We start from the raw sequence: 8,464 nt of genomic DNA, 5'->3' as shown, positions 1-8,464 counted from the left end.
ATAATATCATTCAAAATTTCCACTTCCTCCCATCCTCCCACTCCTCTACTCACCCTCTCCCCTCCCCCTCCTATAAAAATTGCTAATTGTTGTTTTACATTTTTAATTGTAGGGCTAAAGAGATGTCTGAGCAGGTAATGGCATATGCTCCTAAGTCTGAAAAGCACCATTCAGTTCCTGGGAGCTATTTGGTTGAAGTTTTTCTCAGACCTCTACACACTCACAGTGGTAAGTGAATGTGTATACACACACAAAGAAAGAAGTGAATGTGTACACACGCACACACAAAGAAAGAAGTGGAAAATACAATAAAATTTTAATTGCACGTGTCTTCATTTTGTTTTTTCAAGACAGGGTTTCTATGTGTAGCTTTGGAATCTGTCCTGGAACTCGTTCTGTAGAGGAGGCTGGCCTCAATCTCAGAGAGATCTGCCTGCCTCTGCCTCCAAGAGTGCTGGGATTAAAAGCATGTGCTACCACCACGCAGCTTCATTATAATTTCAGGTGCCTTGAACAAACTTTTAGCTTAAAATTTAGGTTTATTCCTAGGCAGTTAATTTTTGACTTATTTTGTTTGTCTAATTATGTATAATTATGTGTTTTTGTGTATAGCTGTGTGTATGCGAGTGCCCTCAATGCACAGAAGATAGCACTGAATCTCAAGGAACTTGAAATGGAGGAAATTGTCAGCTACCCAAACTCTAGTTCTCTGGAAGAGAAGCATGGTCTCTTATCAGTAGGCCATCTCTCTAGTCCAGTCTCCTAGGTATTTCTATTTTTGCAATTGCTAAAGGAATTGTTTTATTTCTTTCTCAGTAAGCTCAGTATTTATAAAGAGAAAAATCTAATTCTATAGGTTTATTTGGTATTCTGCTACTGAAAATGCTTATGAGATCTAGTACTCCTTTGGATCTTTCAAGTACAGTATCTGAGAGGTAATTTGACTACTTCTGTTTTCTTTTGGCTTCTGTCTCTTGTCTTATTGCTTTGACTAAGATTTCAGCACTGCATTGAATAAGAGTGAAGAAAGTGGACTTTTCACCTTCTTTTTCAAAATGAAATGCTTTCAGTTTCCTCGCATTTAGTACAATGCTGGTGAGAGGTTGGCGTACATGGTCTTCATTATGATTATGTGGTTGATCTTTCTTGCCACCATAAGTGAATTTGGGCCAGTCGAGTAGCACATTTCTAGAGAGACAGCTCTTAGGGAATACACCCGGGGAATGTCGGCGGCACCAGTCAATGGCCTGGGCTCAAAGAGTGAGCAAAGAGGACAAAAGGGAAAAGCAAATTGAGCAGAGCATCATCATTCTCTGCCTCATCACCACTGGCACATTATAAAGAGCTGTCGCAACAGTCTGCCACAAGAGCTGGAGCCACTGTCACTGCCATGGTATCACAATATGACGGGCTGTATTCTCTCCAAAGCCTGCACAAATTATGCCCTTGTCTTCTGAAGGTACTTTGGTCTGGTATTTTGTCAGGAAAATGAGAAATGAAATAAGGCCAGAACCTTGGTACCAGGGTGGGAATCATTATTGTTATAAATGGGACCTTGCAGTCCATAGGCCTTAGAAATAAGGTCACTGGAGGAATGTAGAAGAGTTCTGAGTTGTTGGCTAGAAAAGTCCTCGGACACTGTACGTAAAGCATAATGGGTGGAATATGGGAAGACCAAAATGCCAATAGAAACGTAGACAGTGAAGTCTGTGCTCATGAGGTTCCAAGGGGGAACAAGGACTCTACTGGGAACTAGGTTAGATGCCATTTGTCTTACATCCTCTCAGAGAATCTGGCTGCATTCTGTCTATACCCTGAGGAGCTGCAGGGACCTGAAATCAGAAGTGATGGACTAAGTCTGGCATAGGAAATCTCAACACATCATACTAATTCCTCTGATCAACTAATTTTTACATCACATTTGTGTGTTGATGGGCAAGGCCAATCAGAAGTTGGAATTAACCAAACCAACTTAAAATAATATTCAGCTTTAATAAACAGAAGAAAGGAAACTTACAAAACCAGGGTTCCAGCGATTCAGGAGAACAGGGACACAAAGAGAGAGAGGTAGAGCACATGGATTCTTTTATTGGCTATCTGTGGCCCCAGGGGACACCCTAAGCAGCATGTGATTGGCTGAAGTCCCCCATCATCTCCCCCTTTCTCTAAACAAAATTGAACTAAACCTGATACAACTGTATACAGTAGGAACAGATACCAAATATAAAATTACAAACAACAACCAATATTAAGCAAGAAACATATAACAAAAGTTTTGCTAAACATTCTATTTCAAGGAGACTAAATAATGTAGAGAGTAACTACAATTATCTTGCCTCTGACTGGCTAATTCTCACATCTTGATTAACCCATTTCTATTACTCAGTGTAGCACCGCGAGCTGGTGGCTTACCAGGAAGGATCTTAACCTGCGTCCATCTTGGAGAGGTGAGCTATGGCGTCTGTCTCACTGCCTTATTCCTCCCAGCATTCTGTTCTGTCTTCCCCACCTACCTATGTTCTGACCTATCAGGCCAAGCAGTTTTCTTAATTAATTAACCAATGAAAGCTACAGATAGATAGAAGACCCACCTACATCAGTGTGTGATTTCTCTCTGGGTCTCCCAACATTGGAGTCTGCTAGGAGCAAAGAGTGGTGTGTTTAAATAGAGTTCTCTTGCCTTGTCTACCATTTATGAAACTGCTGATCCCGGACTAGCCAAGGGTCAGGCATTCAACATGTCCATCTTCTTTGGGAGCATCTCTTCTTTGTATAGCAACAGCATCTACTACACGCACTCTGCTTTCCAAGCCTTAGGGCTATGCAGGTGCTCCCATGTTCCACCTTCTCCAGAGTTAATGTTTCAGGCTCTGCCTACTTACCAAGTTGATGAGAGGCCCCTGAACTTTGAAGAGTGGGGAAGGGGAGCAAAGAGAGGACTGAGATCTGAGCAGGAGGCTCAGGCTCTGTGTTTTCATAAGTCGTCCCTCAGTGAATGCTCTGTGGGAGGAAGGGGGCTGATGTTTCTGTTTTTCATCCTGCCAGTAGTGAAATGCATGGCAGAAAGGTACCTCTAGAAGTCAAACTTCCTGCCGACCTCGGGTGACAGTAACAGTTCCTTACACTTACATGGAGGGCTGGGCTAGAAACCACCATTCCCCTTAGCACCCTAATCAGATGCCAACCTGAAAGGATCAGCATGTCCATATCTGCTTTCCCGTTCTCTGTAATAGTGCCTACAGCTATCTCACACTTGAGGGCTGTAGCAGACGTAATCCTTGTTCTCATGACACCAGAGTAGCGAAGGTCAACCCCTTGGTTCCTTCTCATGATGGCACCTAGCCACTGTGATTAGGGAAGGGTACAATGAGCATCCTGTGCAGTGCCCACCTATCATGAAGCAGTCACTATCTCACTAAATTCCCCAGCGTGATGCCAGCCTTACAAGAAGAGTGGGTTTGTCCTACGAGTAGGACTACCAGTCACTCTTCCCCAGGCCCACCTGGTACGCTTTGGCTGAACCATCTGCTTTCTAAATAGGACTTCTTGAGTTCTGTGGAGTAGCTGAGAAAGGGGACCTGAAATACATTCAATAGGTAATTTGGGGGTGACTTTAAGAAAAGTTATCCTGAGTGGATTTCTGTCACTGCTAGCTAACAATGGGGAAGATAATGGTTGCTGGAGCTACGTCTCAGAATGGGGTGGTGCTGGGCTAGAGGCGGGTCTCTCCCAGGCATTCTGAGGCTGGCTAGAGAGCAGGAGGCAGGCACACAGCAGAGTTTAGGCAGCCTCGCAGGCAGCGGAGGCGGCAGAGCCCAGCCAGTCCCCTCCTGGCCAGACCACCGAAGCCTAGTGAAGAAAACTGAAGGTCCAGTTGATTGGATTTCAGTACTATGTCACAACAGACAGATAATCGTCCACTTGTTCATCAAGATGGAAAACTCAGATTCTCGCGATCAAGGAAATGACCAATCTGTAGCACAGCGCAGAAGGCAAGTGGATCGCTTGGATCGGGAAGAAGCTTTCTATCGATTTGTAAATAATCTGAGTGGAGAAGACTATCGACTTCTGAGAAACAACAATTTGCTAGGCACCCCAGGTCAAAGTACTGGGGAGGAGCTGTTCAGAAGACTACAGCAAATTAATTGGGGCTGCCATCGCCGCTGTAGCTGCCATGGCCGCCGCAGAGCTCAGAAGAAAATGGAGACTCTTCAGATGACGAGTCCAATGGTGACTCCATAATAGATTGGCTTAGCTCTGTCAGACAGACTGGCAATACAACAAGAAGTGGTCAGAGAGGAAACCAGTCCGGGAGGGCAGTGAGCCACACTAATCCAAACAGTGGTGATTTCAGATTCAGTTTAGAGACAAATGTTAACCGCAATAATGGAAGCCAAACCTCAGAGAATGAAAATGAACCATCTGCTACACGTCTTAGTGTAGAAAACATGGATCGGAGCCTCCAAAGGCAAGTGGAAAATTCAGCATCTGAGACATCATCTGCCAGAACACCTAGGTCAGAACACAGTTCTGCTGAAGCATTAACAGATGTGCCATCCACCAGAGGTCGGAGGAGGGCAAGAAGCCCGAAACCAGAATACCAGCGAAGAACCAGAGCCAGAGCTGAAAGAAGTAGGTCTTCTCTGCACCCAGCAAATGAAATTCCACGAAGATCTCATCATAGCATCTCATCTCAGAATTTTGAGCAGCCTTTGGTAAACGAGATCGAGGGAAGTTCTAGAGGCCCTCACCATGGGACTTTGAGACACCAGATAACTGGATCTGAGTTGCTAGGTAGAAGTCGTTTTGTGGCTTCTGGGTCTAGAAATTCTGCTGCTCAAGGGACAAGCTCTTCAGACACAGATACAATGGTGAAGCGGCAGGATCTGGTCAAAGACCACCAACCAGAGACCTTCAAGTCAGAAGAGTTCTGCTGGCAGAAGACCGGCAGAGAGATGGCATAGCTAGCAGAACTCGGTCAAGGTCTCAGATCCCAAACAACATGGTCACTTATGAAAGTGACCCTGGAGGTTTTATAGGCACCTTTACACTTTCTGAATGTGCAGCTGGGAGAACCTCTGTGAGTACTCCCAGGTTTTCCACTCTTACAATCTTCAATAGTGGATCAAGGGAAACTACATCTCTACGATTCAAACCAGGTTAAGGCAGAGAACAACAGCTTTTGGTGAGCTTCCATGGAGTGGAAGAGGGAGCTCTGGTGGTAACAACTCTGCTTCTGTCTCCAGCTACAACCCTGGCTCCAGTTCCATTGATGAATATTCAGAAAGTATCTCACAGATGTTTGAAGGAGGTATTGAAGCAACCTGACTTTACCCCTTTAATGACAACCACCTAACTAGAGGACCCACCAATGTCCAGATTAATAACTTGGCAACGAGAAGTTTTGGTGAAAACGATGCATTGAAGACATGTACTATTTGCATCACCGAATATACAGAAGGCGACAAACTTCGTGAGCTACCTTGCTCCCATGAGTACCATGTTCACTGCATCGACCGCTGGTTATCGGAGAATAACACCTGTCCCATTCGTCACAGGGTTGTCTTTTCTTCCTGGAACAGACATAGGATTGTTAATGAGAACAGAACTCTCGAAGCTGTGTTGCTGGAATAGTGACTGGCAAATGGAAATCGCTTCCTTTATCTCACGGTGCTTAAATATAAAATCACAACCTGAATCGAGTCATTGCTTTATGAGGGAATCGTGTCTTTTCTCTAGTTTCTCTTTTAGGATAGAAAGAATATTTCAGACGTGACGTTTTAGGACTTCAGTGTTTGATTTCAGTGCCAGATAATTGCTAACCTGTTACTGATAATTACCCATGTACACTTGTCATTTTCCCTTTCTTACCATAAGGTCTGCCTTAGCAGGAGCTCCTTTATCATGTTGAGCTCCTTTTAGGTTTGCAAGGCCATAAGAGGGGCATGAAGAAAATTCCCACTCAAGACTAAGTTCCATTATGTGTTTAGTAAGGGATTAATTAAAACTATACCATTCCCAGTTATTGACACAAATTCAGTCACATTTTCTGAGTATTGTTTGTTCACCTTCCAGATTAGGGGATGATGGATATACCAGTGTAAATAACACTAAACAGTTAGGATCTTCTAAGTGTATTAACTGTCCTAAGGCCATCACTGTGGCACACAATCGAGTGAACATAGAGTTTCACTCAGATATTTATCTTGTGGAAATATTAAAAAGCCTATTCTTGTGTAAGTGAAAAAAATCACATTCGTTTGTTTCAAAAGGTAAAGCTATTTTGTAGAGGCTCAGTGCTTTCCCAATGCACTATTGTATTAACACACACAACATTGTAAAGTACCGTGCTTAGAAATGAGAACTGCTTTTTGTGAGCTGGCATAGTAAAGCAAACACACTAAACAAAGTGCCAACCTGCTTTTGTAAGTGTATGGGTGATGAGAGCAGAACATATCTCTATTAAATGTATTTGAGAACAGCTACTGTGACATGGAAAGAAAGGACCATGTAGAATCAAACTGCGCTAAATCCCAATGGAAATCAAGGATTTTAACCTGGATTTAGGCAGAAAGTCATAGAGGGTGAAAACACTGTTCTGGAGAATGGAACATTTTCATGATGACAGTGGTATAGGCATGAACTGGTTTCCTACAGTGACAGCCACAGCAGCTTGACCCATTATTTGACTTGAATAGATGAAGCAGAAGATCAACAAATGTGGCAGAGCTGCTTTTGGTTTAAAAAACAAACCACTACCACCTAGCACAAGTTAAACTGATGTTTTTACAATCTGCTTCTCAAAAAGAGAAGGTGGAAAAAAAGAGACTTCTAAACCAATTTTAAAGTAGGGATTTCAGTTGGTACAGATGGGTGTGCTTTTGGAAAAGTCTCGGATTTGCTTGTTTTCGAGATTTATCATCTCTGGTAATAGTGCACGCTTGTCAATATTTCATTGCTGTACCTAGCAGATCCAACATGCCACTTTTGAAAGACATATTCATAAACTAAGATATTATCTTTTATTGACAGTGAGGCATGTTGGGTTATTTGAAATTCAAATTCTAATTGTGTTGCCCATATGTGAAGATGAGATGGCTGGCTCACATCTATGGACACACACTTTATTGTTCTTTTTTAGTGGTAAGACTAGAATGTGATAACCCCAGTACTCTTGCCTGGTTTTTCTTTTAAGACTAATTGGGGTTAAAATTAGCTTTGTTGGTTCCCCAGAGAAAGCTGCCAGGCCAGAAGAGAAGGTGGATTGAGCAGGCACATCCCTGGCCTTTCACCAAATGAGCTAACTATCCAGACTAGCCCGGGATTCTAGAAACTGCTTTACCCAAATCTGCTTACCCTCACTGGTACCACCTTAGCAGTACAGATTATTTCAAAGTTCATTCTTACATGTTTTCCTCTGGCTAAGTGTCAAGGCAATGAAATTGTAAATTAGGTAGTTGTTTACAAAGAATATGTACTGCTCTTGCAAGGAAATAATGTCCAAACAAAGCTTCACCTATTTTTTTAATATAAGCAGATTTCACTATTTGTGGCTCTTATGTAATACATTTTTTATCTTTTTAAAAGTGTTATCCAGGTAAAAGTCAGGATTCCTTTATATTTGTGAGCCTCCTTGTCACCTTTCCATGGTTTTCAGTTCTGCAGAATAGTCCTGATTAATAAGAACAAATCCATTTTCCTCTTGGTAAAAATGTTCCATTTTAGGGGTGTTCATTTTCTATAGCTCAAAAACAGCTGAAGCATATTCTAAACATGAAGTTGCTGACAACAGGTACCTCCCTGAACTCCCCAAACCTATGACTTGTTTGCAACGTACTGAAGCCAGAGGTAACTCAAGCAGGATGCTGGTTATGAATGCAGATGTTGAAGCTCTTCGCAGACACTAGAAACCCATCTTCCCATTCCTAGCCTTCAGTAGAATGCACATGTTTTGACATGCATGTGGACTCTTTTGCATAGCACTCCTATCTCTTGGTTTCTCTAGGAAGAATACAAGTATTTTTAGTGGGAGTTGCTTTTTCATTTTACCAAGTCCATGATTATTATATATTACTAGTGTTGCAGATGTTAAAGAAATGGGAGGCGGTGGCGGGGAGGAGGCAGAAATCTTAAATAAATAAATAAATAAATGTAAGGTTTCTCCTATAGGTGTCAGGTGTACAATGAAGAATGAAAATCTTTTTCCTCACCAGCGTCCAAACACCTATTCTTGCAAAAGACTTTACAATTCATTTTGTTTCTTTGCACTTTTTTTCTATTACAGAAAGTTTCTGTTTTTAAGGCCTACTTTGAACTTCATGCAGTAATAATGTTGGAAATTACATTGTTCAAAGCATAGGGGGAAGTACTAAATCCTGATATTTCTTGTATATTTCAAATGTTTTTTAATCTACTTACTAGTGTGAAGGTTTAGAGTATTTTGTTTTTATTCCATGCAGCTTAC

The 8,464-nt window shown here is 42.1% G+C and overlaps 1 pseudogene; it reads left to right on the top strand.

Annotated features, from left to right (window-relative positions):
- Positions 1–3,933: 3,933 nt before the first annotated feature.
- On the top strand, positions 3,934–5,634 carry LOC142840325 (E3 ubiquitin-protein ligase RLIM pseudogene; annotated as a pseudogene).
- The last annotated feature ends 2,830 nt before the right edge of the window (positions 5,635–8,464 follow it).

The sequence above is a fragment of the Microtus pennsylvanicus genome, chromosome X (assembly GCF_037038515.1).
Source record: "Microtus pennsylvanicus isolate mMicPen1 chromosome X, mMicPen1.hap1, whole genome shotgun sequence".
Taxonomy (NCBI): domain Eukaryota; kingdom Metazoa; phylum Chordata; class Mammalia; order Rodentia; family Cricetidae; genus Microtus; species Microtus pennsylvanicus.
Note: the sequence above shows the minus strand (reverse complement) of the source record. Positions and strands in the feature narration are given on the sequence as shown.